The sequence below is a fragment of the Anolis carolinensis genome, chromosome 4, assembly GCF_035594765.1.
Source record: "Anolis carolinensis isolate JA03-04 chromosome 4, rAnoCar3.1.pri, whole genome shotgun sequence".
Taxonomy (NCBI): Eukaryota; Metazoa; Chordata; class Lepidosauria; order Squamata; family Dactyloidae; genus Anolis; species Anolis carolinensis.
Window position 1 is genome coordinate 87,342,444 of NC_085844.1, and position 19,233 is coordinate 87,361,676.

A 19,233-nucleotide genomic window follows, 5' to 3' on the forward strand; every position below is an offset into this window, starting at 1 on the left:
ATGGCCTCCATGGGACTCCCACGAGCTCTATTTCCTAAGCACATGAAAATGGAATCCAAAGACCATCTGATGAAGTCCTCAGACTCTGGCAGCAAATACTGGAAACCAATGCCAACCTGGCTGTTCCTCCTAAGCCCTGGGGACCACTGTGCTCTGCATATAGGATGTGGACCACCCAATGCCATGTCAACTAGCATGATGCCTTCATACCCTCCAATATTTAACAGACTTGTGAGGCCAAATAATATAGTAGGGTAAGCAATATGGCAAAAGTTATGACTAAATAAGAACAGACAAGCTAAGAGAGGGTATATCAGTTTGCTTTGGCCTGGATTTATTGAGAAGGGTAGGATTACATACCCTCCTGTAACGCCCCCCCCCCCTCTTTACACTTTGTATTCAGTTTGTAGCAACTGAAATATGATGAAGACAAATGGCCCATAGCCTACAACAAACCCGTGGCTAACAGTCATCATTTGCCTTGTTTGGTAACCAGGTTGACTTTTTTTAAAAAAAATTATTTACTTTATTTATGCCTCATCTTTCTCCCCATGGGGACTCAAGAAATCTAACAAACACACACTTTGGTCACAATTTAAAACAAAATGAATACAAAATTAAAAACAATTAAATACTACTGTGGGAATTTAACTGAATAAAATACAGTTAAAATATAATAAATGCAAAAGGCCAGGCTGTGGCGCAGCTGGCTAGTAACCAGCTGCAATAAATCATGAGTCATGAGTCATAGGTCATGAGTTCGAAGCCCTGGTCAGGTTAAGCCCCTGACCATTAAATAGCCCGGCTTGCTGTTTACCTAAGCAGCTCGAAAGACAGTTGCATCTGTCAAATAGGAAATTTAGGTATGCTTTATGCGGGAGGCTAATTTAACTAATTTACAACACCATAAAACTCCCAGTAGCAAGTGGAAAGGAATGAGGAAGTACAGCACTCGGTGTCATTCATGGATGATGAAGCAACAGCTCCCCTTGTGGCCAGAATTGAGCATGCCATCATGAAGCTGGAAATGTTAAACTTGCCTCTATGTGTGTCTATACTGTGTGTTGTTTGTCTGATGGCATTGAATGTTTGCCATATATATGTTCATTGTAATCCGCCCTGAGTCCCCTTTGGGGTGAAAAGGGTGGAATATAAATACTGCAGATAAATAAATAAATAAATAAATAAATAACATTAGAAATGCATTTAAGAATCACAATCCCCCAGAATCCCACCCATAACTTCCCCAGCAGCATGGCCCTTATCTTTCCCCAAATGCCTGAGGACACAGAAAAGACATTGGATAGTATCATTTTATCACCCCAACAATCCTCAGATGCATCTAAGACCTATTTGTATGCCTAGCAACCAAGAAGAAGAGTGTGTCGTGTTTAACAAGTCTAAAGATAGCAATCTACATTCACTTCTATAGCTACAGCCCTTATTGGGGCTATGTTTCCATTCACATTTGAATTAATTTTCCTAACAGCAGCAATTTCTGGCTTGAGCCACAAGATGTTTCTGGTTATTGTTAATTTCCTGTACTCAGTGCTGCAACACGTGTGTCGAAAGTCACCAGGATTTCCTCTGTCGCATCTACAAGTCCCCCACCCATTTGCTTCACATTTTATTAGCTAGCTTAGCTAGCTGTAAAACGTGCAGGCTTATAAGAACTAATTCAATATTCTCCTATTTGCCATATGGTTTATTGCCCACAACAGCTCAACACAAAGTAAACAGGAGGAGTTACCTTTTATAGGTCAAAAATGCTGTAGAAGATAATGACTCTCTTTTAACAGCTGTCTAGTGGAGACATGGGATACATTTCCAGTTTTCGATTGCTGATGTTTATATATTTGTGCAAATTGTAGAGTTGTATATGAGCTCTACAGGATGGAAATATTTTGACAAAGGTACTCTTTCATAAAATCAGCCACGCACATTTATTTTATTTTGCAAATTTTGCAAATTCTTCTTTTGGAAACCCTCTCTCACACACATTCACACACAGAACCTCCCTAACCATTTGAGATTACAGCTCTGCCCAAAAGGGTATAAAATATCTTGAATTTTCCTTTCACATTAAGTCACTTGTATGGTCCTACAGTAAAGATGTATTCACTGTGTGATGTTTGTACATTCTCTGATCATTTAAAAAAAATCAAATTTCACCAAAAATAATGCTGAAGTCAGCTGGATCCTAGTTAATTTGCTGTTGCATTCTGCCTTTAAGGCATTTTTAATTTATGGTGAACCTGCCAGGGGTTTTTCATAGTATGATTTGTTGGGAAGGAATTTGCCATTGCCTTTCTCTGGACCTCATCTGATACAACCTGCCCGACCCCTGTCTCTACACACTTTAAAATTAGTTTAAAGACGGAGTCCATCACAAAACACAAAACTACTTCCAGCCATTCCTCATGGGCTCGCATCTTAAAAATGTGTTTAACGTGTGTAGAAACTGGAGTTGGGGAGCAATTGTCTTCAGAGCTCCTGCAGAAATGGGTGAAGTCACTTATTTACAGGTGGGTTGGGAACTGTCAGATTTCCCTGTGTTTGATCATTTTAGTGATGTTATGATGTTAAAGCATGGCCGTTCCTTTTGGCAGTCTAGAAAATCTTGCAACAATTGCAAAGTTGCTTCTGCTAAAACAAAACAAAAAAACCCAAAATCTTTGGTGTAGTGGAATTGTGTGAAGACAGAGTTCTGCTGCTATGTAGAAGTATGGCCATAGATCTGCAAAGCATTGCAGTAGTGAAATTTTCAGAGACATGCAATTCTGAGAGTCATCACATTGGTAAATTGACACTATCCCTGGTCACAGAAATACCATATGATAGTGCCTCCATGCAGTAAATTCCATAGTCCTACACTCAAATTACTATACCACATGCCCCCCTAGTAAATACGCCTGGTGAAATATGAAATACTGTATATCCCAGTAACAATGCATGATGGTTACTGAATGTCATAGTATGTAATATTACCACTCATGGTCGACAGCCTGTCATACCCTTTTTAAGGATATTTCACTCTATTTATGTCCTTATTTTTTTCATCTCTTGTTCCAACTCCAACAGTCATTCCATGACAAATTTTGTGGTTTTCCCAAGCTTGCCAATGCCTCCTTCTTCAGTCACTATATAGATACCTAAAATGAGTTAGCTTTTGCTAAGCATAAACGAAGCAACAATCGAGAAAAGGCATTAGTTTCGCATATTCCCAAAGTTTCCAAAATGGAAACCAGGACTCACTTGTGTGGCTAAGATGAGAAAGAATAGTCTAGCTTGGAGAGTTTGCATCAGTTTGCTTTTGCCTCCGTTTTTAGGAAAACACAAGATTACTCATCTCTTCTCTCCCCCCCCCCCCCCCTTATACCAGCTTCCAGTAACTGAAGTAAGCAAGGACAAAGACAGAAAAGTGAGAAAAGGACAGAGAAACTGGAATATTGTAAAGGCAAATGAAAAGATAGGATTACAGAAGATTAACAGGGGTTGCCTCTTTAGAATAGGGGCAGTTGGAGAACATACCTACCTTGTTTTATCATCATCATCATCATAATCATTTCATAACTATGAATCTGAGTTGGAATAGTCTGTGGGAATCCTATGAAAGTAATATATGAATCTGTCTATCTATCTATCTATCTATCTATCTATCTATCTATCTATCTATCTATCATCTGTCTATCTATCTAAAACACATAGTTGAATCCTTGTAGCAACATCAGAGAAAGCAGATCCCGTGAACCACAGAGAGTTTGCTAATCCTTTTTTGCACAGGATCCTAGGAGAATCTCAAAGCCCCTGAAATTTCAACGATCTTTTTCAAGGGGAAAAAAATGTCCCCAAAGTATCTACTGTGTATACTCGAGCATAAGCTGAGTTTTTCAGCCCCTCTTTAAGACTGAAAAAGCCCACCTCGACCAAGGCTGGTTCTTAATGGAGGCCCATGAAGCCGCTGCTTCAGGCGCAGCCCTTGCTGGGTGCTCTTGAAGCGATGGCGGCGGCCATTGGGTTGCTTGCCGCGGAACAAGGAAATACTTGCTATTCTCGCGAGATCTCACTGAAATCTCGCGAGAATAGCAAGTACTTCCTTGTTCCGCGGCAAGCGACCCAATGGTCACTGCCACCGCCGACGGTAAGTTGGGGGGGGCGCAATTTTGGGAGGGTGCGTCCCTAGGTTTGCATACATACTGAAAAAACCTAGGGCCACTCCTGCCCTCAACTTATAGTTGAGTGAGGGTCCTGGCGAAAGGCCATGCCTTCCACTAGGACGCTCACCTCTCCGCACAGCAACCCAGCATTCCTTTCTCTCCTTCTTCCTCTCTGCACCTTTCTTTCCTCCTCCCTCACTGCACATGCCTTTCTGTTCTTCTCCCTCACCCCGCACATGCCTTTCTCTCCATCTCTCTCACCCCTTTCTTTCCTCCTCCCTCATTGTGCGTACCTTTCCCTGCTTCTCTCTCGCCCCACATGCACCTTTCCCTCTGTCTTCCTCACCACGCATACATCTTTCTTTCCTTTTCTCCCGCCCCATGCCTTTCTTTCCTCCTCCCTCGCTGTGCACACCTTTTCCTCTGTCTCCCTCACCACACACACACCTTTCTTTCCTTTTCCCTTGCCCCAGATGCGCCTTTCCCTCCATCTCCCTTGCCCAAATGCCTTCCTCTCTCAGCAGAGCAACGCAGCTGGGTTGCTTTGCCAAGAGCGGAGTAGAGGGCTTCATCTCCCCAGTCCTTCCCACTTTCTCCCTTGCCACCTCAGTTTTTCCCCACTTTTCCAGCACCTCTTTCCCACCCCAGTCTTCCCTTTTTCTACTTTCCCCTTTCCTACTACCGTCTTTAATATCCCCAGCCCCTCTTTTTTCAGCTCTCTTTCCATCCCAGCCTTCCCTAGATTCCAGCCTCTCTTTGCCATTTCAGGTTTGTCCCTTTTCCCACCAGTTTCCCAGCCCCTCTTTCTCACCCCAGTCTTTCCCAATTTCCCAGCCCTTTCCAATCTCAATCTTTCCCACTTTTCCACTTGCCTCTTCCCACTCCAATCTTTCCACTTTTCCAGCCCCCTTTTGCATCCCAGTCTTGCTCATTTTGCAATCTTCCTTTCCCCATCCCAATCTTTTCCAGCTGCCCTTCTTTCCCACCCCAATTTCCCCAGCGTTTCCCAATAATAATAGAGTAAAACAATAAATGTAATAGTAATCATTATTATTAGAGTAAAATAATAAATGTAATAATAATAGTTATTATTAGAGTAAAGTTATAAATGTAATAATAGAGTAAAATAATAAAAAGGTTAGAATAATGATTTAATCAGAGTTGGAAAGTCTTATCTTAAATTACAGTTTTATGTAAATATTCAAAAATCGGGACATCTGTAGGGGCACCAAGGTGTTTGTTTATAAAGCTATTGTCCTCCCAACTCTGTTATATTCTTGAAAAATGTGGACGGTCTACAGAAGTCACACTTAACTCCTGGAATGATTCTGCCAGCATTGCCTCCAAAAAATCCTGCAAATCCCTTGGGAAGACAGGCGGACAAATGCTAAAGTGCTGAATGAAGCAAAGACTAACAGCACTGAAGCAATGCTCCTTTGCCATCAACCCCGCTGGACTAGCCACATTGTTTGAATGCCCGATTACCATCTCCCAAAACAGTTACTCTACTCCCAACTCAAGAATGGAAAACAGAATGTTGGTGGACAGGAAAAGAGATTTAAAGATGGGCTTAAAGCTCACCTTAAAAACTGTGGCATAGACACTGAGAACTGGGAAGCCCTTGCCCTTGAGCACTCTAACTGGAGGTCAGCTGTGACCAGCAGTGCAGTGGAATTCAAAGAGGCACGAATGGAGGGGAAAAGAGAGAAACATGTCAAGAGGAAGGCGTATCAGGCCAACCCTGACCGGGGCCACTTTCCATCTGGAATCTGATGTCCTCATTGTAAAAGAACATCCAGGTCAAGATAGGACTCCACAGTCACCTACCTACCCACTGCCAAGACACTATACTTGGAGGACCATCATACTCGGATAACGAGGAATCACCTAAATAAGTACTCAAGTCAATAAGTTTTCCCAGTTTTTTGTAGCCTTGGCTTATATTAGGGTTATACTCAAGTATATACTTTGCTGCAACAAATTAATTCCCCTTGACCCCCATATCTCCATCTCTTCAATTTAAAAAAAATGCTGAAAACCCATCAAAATAACATACAGGCATATCTCAGTTAACAAAGCCTCTGATAAAGTTGTTGCTTATAGCTTAATCAGTGATTTGATGGTATTCTGTATCACCTTCAGCTTCTGTTCTATTTTCAGCCTGGTTTGTAATGGTGCACGATAAGAATAGGACAAAAAAAATCGCCATTAATGAATCACTTTACTGATATTCTGCCTTTCCCCCAAGAGCGGGACTCAAAGCATCTAGGGCGGGACTAGCTGTCTTGGGCTTTTCCATTGTACCCTACCATGGATCAAGGACGACTAGAGCTTATGCCAATTGAAATTCAGCAAATCCTCATTTAGCTGGCACTTACTCTAGGGCTGAAGAGTTGAAGGAGAAATTATTTAGGTCCATGTGTTTTCTGATGGACTGAATAGCTGGCATGGCTGAGATTGATGGTAATTTGAGAAATTTTAAAGTCCCTGTGCTCTCTGCAAGAATATTGTGAAAAGATGAAGAGCAGATTGGCTTTATCCATTGGCCAAAAGAAGAACACCTCCTCCAACCCAACCCTAAACCAGCCCCCATTTCCATTCTCAGAGACTACAATACAGGAGAATTGTCCACCTCGGCTTCACCCATTGGCTATGAGAGAACAGCTTGCTCCTAATCCTACCTCCATCCTAGCAGAAACAATAAGCAATATCAATTTTCAATTACCCAGTGACTGACAAACAGAATAGAAGTATACCTCAACATCTCCAATGGAACCGAGAAGCTCTTGGAGCCAGCACTAAAAATATTCCATAACAACATTTCCAACATGTAATCTTGTTTACTATTTTTACAACATCAGGAGGCAATTGACCTTACTTATTTTACAGAATTGTTTCCCTCTGAAAATTGGGTCAATAGCTTTGTACACAGACAACAGCAGCTCTTATGTTTTGCAGATTCTGAGCAAAGTGGGAAAAGCCCAGAACATGAACCAATCAGCGATCTGCCTCGGTATTCCCTTTTAAGATGTTGAAATTAAAGATATAACGATTTCAGAGAAGGCAGAGAGAAGTTCAATAAGGCCCATGTTTCGAGTCTTGGAGTCATTCAATGTTAAATGGCATTTAAAAATAGACGTATCTACTATATGTGATATTAAGTGTCTTTATCTATAGTGACCTCTCCCAGGCTCCTTCCTTCAGACAAAAAACCCAATCACTAACAATAAGCATGACCAATGGCCATTCTGGCTGATGATGGAAGTCGTAGTCCTACACATCCAAAAAACTGAGGAAAGTTGAAGTACAGCATGGGCAAACTCCAACCACCCTTTCATTTTAAAGCAAAGGGATATTATTTTGACATCAAGAACTATATGTCTTTAAGCATGAATTTAAAATTTTAAATGTGTGTCCTTTGTTTAATCTCTGTTTTGTGTATTTTAATACATTTTTTGGTGTGTAGCTTTTATAAAGGTACATTTGAATATGTGTATTGGTGGTGTTTTTGCAATGTTTATGTGTTTTAATTGTTCTGTAATCTGCCTCGAGCCATAAGGAGAGGCAGATAAGAGACAACAACAACAACATCAGGGTGACAGTTTCTATGCCTCTTCGGACACTGATGGAATACAATGGTAATTGCTCCTCACAACTGGCCAGTGATGGGAATTTGAGGTGTGTGTGTGTGTGTGTGTGTGTGTGTGTGTGTGTGTGTGCGTGTGTATGTGTGCGTGCATGGGGTGGGTGGGGGAGATTTCTAGATCAGTCGTTCTCAACCTTGGGTCTCCAGATATTTTTGGCCTACAACTCCCAGAAATCCAAGCCAGTTTACCAGCTCTTAAGATTTATGGGAGTTGAAGGCCAAAAACATCTAGGGACCTCAGATTGAGAACACTGCTCTAGAGGATACTATGTTCCCCAGCCTGTTAGATAACCTCATTTATAATAGATGTTAACAATGATCACTCAGCATGGAGAATCAGGCTGTGATCCTGTAGACTCTTACTTGGGAGAAGACTTAATACTACTGATAGAAACTATTTTTGAATTTGTTTTGTCGAAGGCTTTCATGGCCAGAATCACAGGGTTGTTGTATGTCTTTCGGGCTGTGTGGCCATGTTCCAGAAGCATTCTCTCCTGACGTTTCGCCCACATCTATGGCAGGCATCCTCAGAGGTTGTGAGGTATGGATAAACTAAGTCAGGAAAGGAAAGAATATATATCTGTGTAGAGTCCAAGGTGTGGCAAGAGTTCTTTGTCACTGGGAGCCAGCATTAATGTTTCAGTTAATCACCCTAATTGGCACTGGAAATGTTTTGTCCCTTGCCTGGGGGCATCCTTTGTTCAGTCAAGTCCTCATTGTGTTGGTTCCCATCTACTGTTTTGATTTTGGAGTTTTGTAATACTGGTAGCCAGATTTTGTTCATTTTCATGGTTTCTTCCTTTCTGTTGAAGTTGTCCACATGCTTGTGGATTTCAATGGCTTCTCTGTGTAGTCTGACTTGACACACATAGACGAGTGTTGCTAGAGAACCAGATAGAGATAGATGGCTTATTCCATTTATTTTTATGTCCCTCCTGTTTCAAGGGTCCAATGAGTTTTGATGCAGAACAATTGGATCCCATGGAAAGCAATGGTTTAAAACAGCATCCCTGTCTCAAGGGTCCAATGGGTTTAGATACAAAACAATTGCATCTCATGGAAAGGGATTCTGGCAGATTTGCATGAAGAAAAATAGCTGCGGGCGGTGACCTATTGTCTATGTGTGATGAGGAAAATAGCAGGCACCTATGGGGAAGTACTAAAAGTCTGATGAGATGAGAATGAATGAAAATGAACGAGGGAGGACTGGAAAGCATGATCAGCTCGCAATTCCTCTCTTTACTTAACTTAATGATGCCTCTCAATACTGCCATCTGATAAAGTCCTTTGTGTGATAGAAGTTGATGAGCTTGTTTAATAATGCACAATCATGCACACAACTTTGCCCTGCATTAGTACTAAAGTGTTTAGAAAAACCACTTATATGGCAGAGGCAAGGCACCTTACCCCCTCTTAAATATTTTGAATTACTGTGGAATTTTTTTATCCATGGAGGATTGTTCTCTGTAAGCCAAGACATTTGCAGGGTCAAACTCTTCATAAAATCATAGAATAATCGAGTTGGAAGAGACCATATGGGCCATCTAGTCCAACCCCCTGTCATGCAGGAAAAGCACAATCAAAGTACCCCTGACAGATGGCCATTCAGTCTATGTTTTAAAGCTTCCAAGGCAGGGGCTTCCACCACACTCCGAGGCAGTGAGTTCTTCCTAATGTTCAGGAGGAATCTCCTTACCTGTAATTTGAACCCATTGCTCCAAGTCCTAGTTTCCAGGGCACCAGAAAACAAACCTGCTCCCTCTTCCTTATGACACTCTTTTACATATTTATACATGGCTATCACATCTCCTTTCTACCTTTTCTTCATTTCTGGGTTCGTTTTATACTAAACTAGCTTTGTCCGGCCACGCGTTGCTGTGGCTTATGGGAATCATTTGTTGGCCAGGTGGAATAGCAGTGAATAGCCTTGCAGCTTCAAAGCCTGGCCGTTTTCTGGAGTAGCTGGAGTAGCACCCTCAATCAAAGAGCCGCTTTGAAGCCTGGCTACTTCCTTAGTAGGGGAATCCTTGTTTGGCCAGCTTGAACTGCACTGAATAGTCTTGCAGCTTAAAAGCCTGGCCGCTTTCTACATAGGGCATCCTTGCTAGGCCAGGTTGAATGGGAAAGAGTAGCCTCGTGGCTTCAAAGCTTGGGGTTTTCTACCTAGGGGAAATCTTGGTTGGCCAGGTTGAATAGCACTGAATAGCCTTTCTGCTTGCAAGCCTGGCTGCTTTCTACCTTGCGGAATCCTTGGTTGGCCAGATTGAATAGCAATTAATAGTCTCAGTGTGGCAGGTATGAATGCTGCAATTAGCTACCTTTATTAGCATTTAATGGCCATGCTGCTTCAAAGCCTGTTTGCTTCCTCCCTGGGGGAATCCTTTGTTGGGAAGTGTTAGCTGGCCCTGATTTTTTCCTTTCTGGAATTCCCAATTTCCCTGCTTTCAGAGTGTTGCTCTTTATTTACTGCCCTGGTTTTAGAGATTATATTGTTCTGTATTATTAGACCACAGTAAATGTTTCATATTACAGTAGAGTCTCACTTATTCAATATTCGCTTATCCAATGTTCTGGATTATCCAACTCAGTCGGCCTTTTAGTAGTCAATGTTTTTGTAGTCAATGTTTTCAATACATTGTGATGTTTTGGTGCTAAATTCATAAATACAGTAATTACTACATAGAATCACCGCACATTGAACTACTTTTTTTGTCAAATTTTTTGTATAACATGATGTTTTGGTGCTTAATTTGAAAAATCATAATGTAATTTGATGTTTAATAAACTTCTCCTTAATCCCTTCTTATTATCCAACATATTTGCTTATCCAATGTTCTGCCGGGGTGTTTATGTTGGATAAGTGAGACTCTATATTTATAATCTTATATTATCTGCTTAGAACTGGATTATATGAGGCTCCTTCTACACAGCTGTATAAAATGCACACTGAAGTGGATTATATGGCAGTGTGGACTCAAGATAATCCAGTTCAAAGCAGATAATATAAGATTATAAATGGGCAATATAGCTATGTGGAAGGGCCTTGAGTCTACACTGCCATATAATCCAGTTCTGATCAGATAATCTGTATTTTATAGGCAGTGTGGAAGAGGCCTGATTGAAGAGGCCCTGGACGCCATTAAATGGCTGAATGGGTTGGTAGGAGACAAAGTGGGTGGAGCTTAGCCTTCTAACTGGCAGCAATGGGAAAAACCAGTTATTCCTCTCCCTCTAATTAGGACTTCTTTTCTTTTCTTTTCTTTTCTTTTTTTGATGTAAAAACACAGACCGGATGACCATGTCTTTTGTGGCCAAATTTGGTGTTTTTTGGTTGTGTAGTTTTGTTGTTTAAGTTAAGGGAAAAACTATCAAAACATTTATATATATAGAAGATATATATAGGACTATGATTTCATTTTCCCAGCAAGCCTCTATAGACCCCCGAGGTTTGCCATTTAGGGAAGGCTATTTAAGCTTCTTTGAGAGTTCTAGTGTCTGTGGCAAAACTATAAATCTCAGAATTCCAGAGGATGCAACCATGACAGTCAGGCCCGTAGCCAGGATATTGATTTGGGGGGGGGGGGGGCTGGGATTTTAGTTCGGGGGGCTGAGTCTGAGTGAGAGAGGATCTACTCTAGCAAACCTTTTGTATTGTTATCCCAATACCCCCATGCATATGGGATATATTGAGCATGGTGAACAGATCATTATATGAATAAACATAACTGTTTTAATAATAAATGTAAGGCCTTCTCGTGGACCACCCTGAAAATTTCGGGTGGGGCTGAAGCCCCTCAAGCCCCCCCCCCCGGCTACATGACTGATGACAGTTGCAGTGGCATCATAATGTTGTAATATTGCAGTGTGAAAGGCCCCCAGTATTGTAAGCCTGCTTTTCTAGGCCACAGGTCTTCAAAAAGCATGATATAGTGGTTCAGTGTTGGTCTATAACCCCAGGTGGCCAGGGTTTGTGTCTTTACTCAGTCAAGGAAACCCACTAGGTGATCCTTGGGTAAGGGGCACACTCTTGCAGTCTGAGAGAATGTTTTGCCAAGAATACTCCATGATAGGTTTGTCTTAGGATCTTCATAATATGGAAAAGATTTGAATGCACTGAAGAACAACAGGAATTTCTTTTTGACTTAGTGCTCAATCTTGAAGAAGTTGCCCACATCAGAAATAGGTTCCTCAAAATACGTGCTTCTACTTTGGCTTCCTTTTGCATCATTGTTGCCTCAAATTTGGAGATGAAATTCACCCCCTCCGATGTAACTAAAAAGCTTTATGCCTTTATATGGTGGAGGAAAGTTGTTGGTATCCAAAACCACACAAAAATAGATCTCTAAAAAAATCTGAATGACTGTTGCCTGGTGACCAGCTTGCATCCGGAAACGTGACAAAGAAATGCCCAAATGAGCTTATGGATCGAATTCTTTGTGAGTGCTATTAGCACGTGAAAGCCCCAAGCTGTGTGTTTGTGGGCACGTCTGCTGGAGTACCCAGCCAAATGTTTTTTGTATGTTCGTGTTTTAGAGTATCTATTATTAAATAACCAGCAAGCTGTTTTTCATTTAGACTGGCTGAATTTATTGGGAGAATTACATGAATGCTGGCCAGGCCGTCTGAAGGATTCTGGGATTTCAACTCCAAACAGTACTACTGAACACATGGCAGCACTTTCTAAATGCAATGACACCCTTGTTCCCACTGGATGATATATATGAAGATGATTTTCAGGACACAGAGGGAGGGAAGAACTTCCTCTCCAAGAACAACCTTGCTGAATGAGACCAAATTTATACCTAGTTCCAATATCCTTTTAACCTTAGTGGTCAACCAGATCCGTCAAGTAGCCTACCAAACAGGACATCGTAAGGCAGATGTGCCGAACTCAAGGCCAGTGAGCCGAATCTAATCCTCCATGTCATTTTATGTAAGGCTTCCAGATGCTGGAGATAACTCCTATATTCCCCATCATTACACATCGAGGACAATGAAAGCGGCTGTCTGGATTTAAGCAGTACTGGATTTAAGCACCAGTTGTGTAAGCTACTGCTTGTGCACTAAGCTAGTTATTTTTCTGTTGCTAATAGAGTCAGCATTCTATTACCTGCCTTTTATTGTCCTAGTCTGCATGGCAAAGAAGGGAGTAGTATAAACTCCCTTCTTTGGGCAAGTTGATTGAGAAGGCAGTTGTCCTCCAATTTTAGGAAGTCTTGGATAACACACACTTCCTTGACACATTTCAAACTGGCTTCAGAGCAGGATACAGAGTTGAGACTGCTATGCTTTACCTTAATAGATGATCTCCATTGAAACACGGACAGGGGAGTGTGTTCCTGATGGTGTTTCTAGACATCTCGGTGACTTTTTGATATAATTGACCATGGTATCTTTCTGGAACGCTTGGGGCACTGGAGGCACTATGATGTAGTGGCTCCGGTTGTACCACTCAAGACAGGTTCCAGATGGTGGTGCTTGGGGATAGCTGCTCCTCAAAAAAGGAGGTGCTATGGGGTATCCCAAAAGGTGCCATTCTATCCCCAATGCTTTTTAATATTTACATGAAACAGTATGGGCCAGGGTGTTATTCAGTATGCTGATGACACCCAAATATATTTTTCCATCCTTCAAAAGCAGCTACACCTAAGGATACCGTGTCTCCTCTGAATGAATGCCTGGAGGAGGTAATGGGCTGGATGAGGAAAAACACATGTCTTCAATACTTCCTTTACTGACAATTGAAAATGTGATCACTTCATCAGGCTATGACAAAGTCCTTTCTTTCTTGACTTCCAGAGTGATAATAGCAGGCTGAGATTTTTTTTTGCAGGACTCTGTGAAAGAGAGAGTGGGGGTGATGATAATCAATGGTTCACAGGCAGGTTCCAACTAGTGATTCTCTCACCAGATAAGGGAAGAGTGAGGAGATGATAGCTAATAGGGGTCTAAGTTTTCTGAGACTATTGCAGTTGTTCGGGAGCAAAGTAGTGGGGGAAACCAGTGAACAAATCCACCAAGCTTCTCCCACTGCATGCAAGCCTTGATGAGCTGAAAGCAAGCAACCACACATACATACTCTTTTTTAAAAACCCATTTCTTTATTAATATTTGGCTTTAAGGGTTAAAAAGAAATCTTCAACCCAGTGATGGTGCCATGCTTCAGTGAGTTTCCCATCTTTCATATGGATATGAGATATGTTGAGGTTTATTTTTAAGAAGTTTTGCAGATTGAGATTAGAAAGTCTTTAAAAAACCTGTGTGAAAAAGAGAAGGAAAATGTAAAGTTCTTATTTACATAGAGTACATAGGAAATGAAATGGGAAAAATATTTTTTTAAAAATTGGAAGGTTGGTTGGTTTTCATTTTGCAAGCAAAAATGGATTAAAGAGGCTGATTTTTGTGTGTAGAGAAAATGTAATTGTTTTGGCTGGGAGGCAGCATCTCATTCAAAGCAATCTTCACAAGGGACGGTTAATGCTTGGTTGTGTCATCATAGTGATGGAGAGATTGTGAACTATGAAGGCAAATTATTAACTCTTTGTATGGCAAGATTCTGTTTAATAGGCAAATGACAGAGATGTAACCCCTGGAAGATTGGTGTGATTTAGTGATTTGGCAAGATAGACTGAAGAAATGCAATTGATAACAAAACAATCTTAAGAACGTGAGTTGGAGATTCAGATTGATGGATAGTACGGCAGATATTAAGGATTTGGGGGATGCATTGAGAGAATTAGGGGAATTATTTGGATTTCAGATGAAAGAGGAAGGCCAAGGAGCCAGTTTGGAGTATGAAATAGTAACTATGGGATAGGCTTTGGAAGAAAAACAAAGGCTTTTGGTGGTAAGGGTTTTGGAAAGGAAATGAGGATAAGATCATTAATACAGTAGAGTCTCACTTATCCAAGCTAAACGGGCCGGCAGAAGTTTGGATAAGCGAATATCTTGGATAATAAGGAGGGATTAAGGAAAAGCCTATTAAACATCAAATTAGGTTATGATTTTACAAATTAAGCACCAAAACATGTTTACAACAAATTTGACAGAAAAAGTAGTTCAAAAAACACAGTAATGTTATGTTGTAATTACTGTATTTACGAATTTAGCACCAAAATATCACGATATATTGAAAACATTGACTACAAAAATGGCTTGGATAATCCAGAGGCTTGGATAAGCGAGGCTTGGATAAGTGAGATTCTACTGTAACAAGAATCTGCCCCCTTTTAGGGGTTGTGTAAACTTGTAGATGTATGTCTAAAGGTGAAATCTGAGTGGAAAGAGATGTTTGGCTGTTTCGGCTTTAGATGTTAAAATGGGACATGTTTGATGGTGATTTGGTATGAAGGAGGTGATATAAAGGTTCTTGAGCTAAGAAATTATTTTTAAAAGATTACTAAATGCCATTTGTAAAAGAATTACGTTAATGGGTCTAGTGATTGATAATAAAAATGAAGGAAAGAAGGCAATTTTGTGTTTTGTTTGGAGGCACATCTGATGTTATCATATATTGATTGCTTTAATGATGACTGAAGGAGGTAATTTGAGTAGTTCAAAAATGTAAAATATATATGGTCTATGTAGTTAATACCATGTTTCCCCAAAATAAGACAGTGTCTTATATTAATTTTTGCTCCCAAAGATGCGTTAAGGGATCTTATTTTTCCATGAAGAATTCATTTATTGTTGAACAAAAAAATGAACATTTATTATATACTGTACAGTAGTTGTCATCGCAAACCAGCATAACCAGACAAACTGCGAGTCCTATCAAGAATTTCTTGCTACTACCGTTATTTCCATGTACAACACTCTATGGTACGTACATTTACTGATCCTGCATGCTCTGGTATTCTGTTCGGTGGGCATGCTTTCAAACAAAAACTTTGCTAGGTCTTACTTTTGGGGGTGGCCTTATATTTAGTAGTTCAGCAAAACCTCTACTAGGTCTTATTTTCTGGGGATGTCTTATTTTAGAGGAAACAGGGTAGTTGAAGTGTTAGGATTTTATTTGAGAAGGTATAATGCTAATAGTTGAAGATTATTAAATATAAACACTTAATAAATATATGTTCTATTGACTGTATAAGGAATATATGGATTTTGATTATTAATGAATATACTTTATAGAAAGAAGGCTGAAGTTAATGAAAAAATCAACTGAAAGTCAGTTTTACCTGTTCTTCCTTTCTTTGGTATTTATCTTGGGTCTTTTTGTCTTAGTTTGCTTTTCTTTTTTATTGTTCTATATTCTGTTACTGTTTTGTCTTATATATTTAGAAATCTTTAATACAATATACTTAAGAAATAAAGTGTTTTGTTTCTTGGTCAAGTTATGGATGCATACCACTGGAATCTCAGGACTTCAGAAACCTGTGATCCTGTGTGCATTTTGGATCACAATTTCCATCTGCCTTCATAAGCATGACCTCTAATGAAATGATGAGAGTGGTAGTATCTATCTGTAAAACTACCAACTATCCATTCCACTTTAAACTTGATTAAAACTTTATTAAACCAAGGATGAAGATTATACAGCCTTCTTGATGTTGCTGTATATAACTTTCACCAGTTTTCCCCCACACGGTTAAAGAATCCAGGGAAGTCCAACAATGTCTGAAGAGCTACATGATTGCTACCCATTGTAAACCAAGAAAATTATATATAGCCACAGACTATTCCTGCAAATATTTCAAAGAACAGTACATGTTCAGTTGCTTAGCAGTAGGTTATATTGTTACAAACTGATTGGACAACTTGTAAACAAAGATTTTAACCATCTCAAACAATAGCTTTGGGATGTTTAGCCAGTCTGGGCTATCTAAAAGCTGTCTCTCTCAATTACAATGATCCTTGTCTAGTCAGAAACTGATTTATTATTTTTTCCCCTCCATGTTTCCTCAAAAGCTCTGCAGGAATCTCTGGCTCCCGTTTGTCTTCCTGCCACATTACAATGAAGTAATGGAAAACGGGATTCTCATATGGCTAGAAGGTGGTGCCTCTGGAGACATACTCTGTCGCATTAAAGCCACAATATTTTGTACAGTCTTTTATCATATCAATATCTGAAGATTAAACTAAAGCTACTGGATGCCTCTATAATACTGTTGCCAGGACAGATTTGTTTTAAATCACTGTAGCCTTAGTGTCTAACACTGTGAAGCTAGTGCTTGAAAACTTGAATTGCATTTACTTTCCTCAAGGCCAGCTTCCAAGTATTTGAAATATTTCTGCTATAACTGTTTTCTTATCATAGAAAACCTGACCAAGTGAGAAGGTCATCTGCAGAACTTGTAGATATGGTGTGACTTCTTTGGAATGCAGAAAACCTGAAGAATTTAACACCGGATGCAAAATTCAGCTGGAATTGCACCTGTATGCCATGCTTACCTGCACTCTGCTATGGCGAGAATGCTTTCTAGGTTCCTTGGCTTAAAAACCTCATGACATTGTCACATCACATGGGACTGCACCAAAACATGTGAAGCCAGAATCTGCCACAGAGAAATAATGTCTGGTGCTATCCCGGTGGTGATTCTAAGCAGATTTTGTGTCAAACTGAAGTGGTGATAAGTCCGTCAATAAAAAGATTTCATCTTCCCCCAGAGCCTAACTTAATACATTGAGAGCACAATTCAATTCTTATAGGAAACCAAATCATTAACATATCTGTCCAATTTTCCTACTCAGTATGCTGGTTTGCAACACTTTACTCAAAATGCATCTATTCCAATGGGATAACAAATAGCTATTCTTTCACGGCTTGTATTCCTGGCAACATCATATGGAAACAGAATGTTGTAGGTAGATGACATACTGGACAAAGACATATTTTTTTCCTACACTCTAGTCTTATTGCCAAACTAACAAGTTCTGGCTGTTCTGCTCTCTTTGCTGGAGGGTAAGCTAAACCAATACAGAAATAAAAGAGTTATTCTTGAGGAATAAACAGATGGAGGTTTTCCCTCCAACTACCTCAAGCTCTGGTGTAATTTGCGCATTTATAGGATATTTACAATACAGGGAAGAAAACATAACTCTTCCCTCATACAATGACTCCGGTAGCTATTTCATACGCCTATTGTTGAGAAATCCTGTCACTGTTTGGAGCTCTTTCTTCTTTCTCAAAAGCCCTTTAACCAGCTAGATCTCAATTTTAGACCAACTGAAACATTAATTTAATATCTGGTACTGCTGTCTGCTCCCCCCACATTTAATACCATGTTTGTTTTTAACTGCTGATAATCATTTTGGATCTTTCAGATACAAAACAATGACAGGATACAATTATTCTATACAAATACAGTACATTTCCTGACACAACATAGGCACCTATTCTTATCTTCGAGAGAGCTGACTCCGCATCCCCAGACAGTGACCTCTAACTCACAACAGGAGTATTTTATTACAAATTACCTTATTGGCAGTAATTATGAGGAGCTGCTATGAACAAAGAGGCACCTAAAATGTTAAATGAGGGTTTCCCAGTTGTGGTTTTGCCCACATTTAACCCAACTAATGGACAATATCTTCCAGGCTGATGACTTTCCCCCACAAATTATAGATTTAGAAACTGGACACTCAACATCAGAAGCTCTGAGCAATAGGGTTTTGACATGGTTAAGAGTCTAATGTACTTTTAACAAATTCAGAACTTATAAAATTAGAGGATAAGTAACACATGAATCGTGGTTTCAGATTAAATACATTACAGGCCCATTGAATGCATGATCACTATCAAATGAACATATTATATTCAGTCTGTTACAGATCGTGTCACAGATTAAATATCACTCATCCAAAATGCTTTGGGACCAGGGTGTTTTGAGTTTCTAATTTCTTTGGAAGTCTGCATTTCCTTGAGATGGGGTCCATGTCTAAATTCATTTCTCTTTTGTATATACCTTATATACATAGCCCGAGATTTATTTTATACAATAGTTTTGTGCATGAAACAAAGTATGTGCATACTGAACCATTAGAAAGCAAAAATGCCACAACCTTAGCCAGTAACCACCCATTTCAGATTTTGGCGTATTTCGAATCTTGACATTCTGAATATGGGATACTCAACCTTTACTACAGACTGTAACAATTTCCTAGCTATAAAATGCTATCCTCCATGGGTTTCAGTTCAAAAATAGAGCCATGTAGGAGAGTAATGTTTGTGTTTCATCTATTCAGGACCACAAAAATACCTTGTCTTTGAAAATGCAGAAGAAACATTTTTTGTCAAAATAGCAGGAAAACTCACTATATTTAATGGCACACACCACTGTAGGAGTAGAAGTTATTCTTTCTGCAAGCCTTATATGATACAACCCCAATCATAATTACATAGTGGAAATACTGCAAATGTTTTCATCATACTGGCATCATATAAATGACTGCTGAGAAGATGAGATATTGGTCTCTTTACCAAAATCA

The 19,233-nt window shown here is 39.9% G+C and overlaps 1 long non-coding RNA gene across 1 annotated transcript in view; it reads left to right on the plus strand.

The window, feature by feature from the left end:
* Window positions 1-18,654, plus strand: part of LOC103279865 (uncharacterized) — a 79,711-nt gene extending 61,057 nt beyond the window's left edge. Inside the window, exon 2 of the long non-coding RNA XR_001730688.2 lies at window positions 17,063-18,654. This is a non-coding gene — a long non-coding RNA (uncharacterized LOC103279865). The remainder of the gene's footprint in view (window positions 1-17,062) is intronic.
* The last annotated feature ends 579 nt before the right edge of the window (window positions 18,655-19,233 follow it).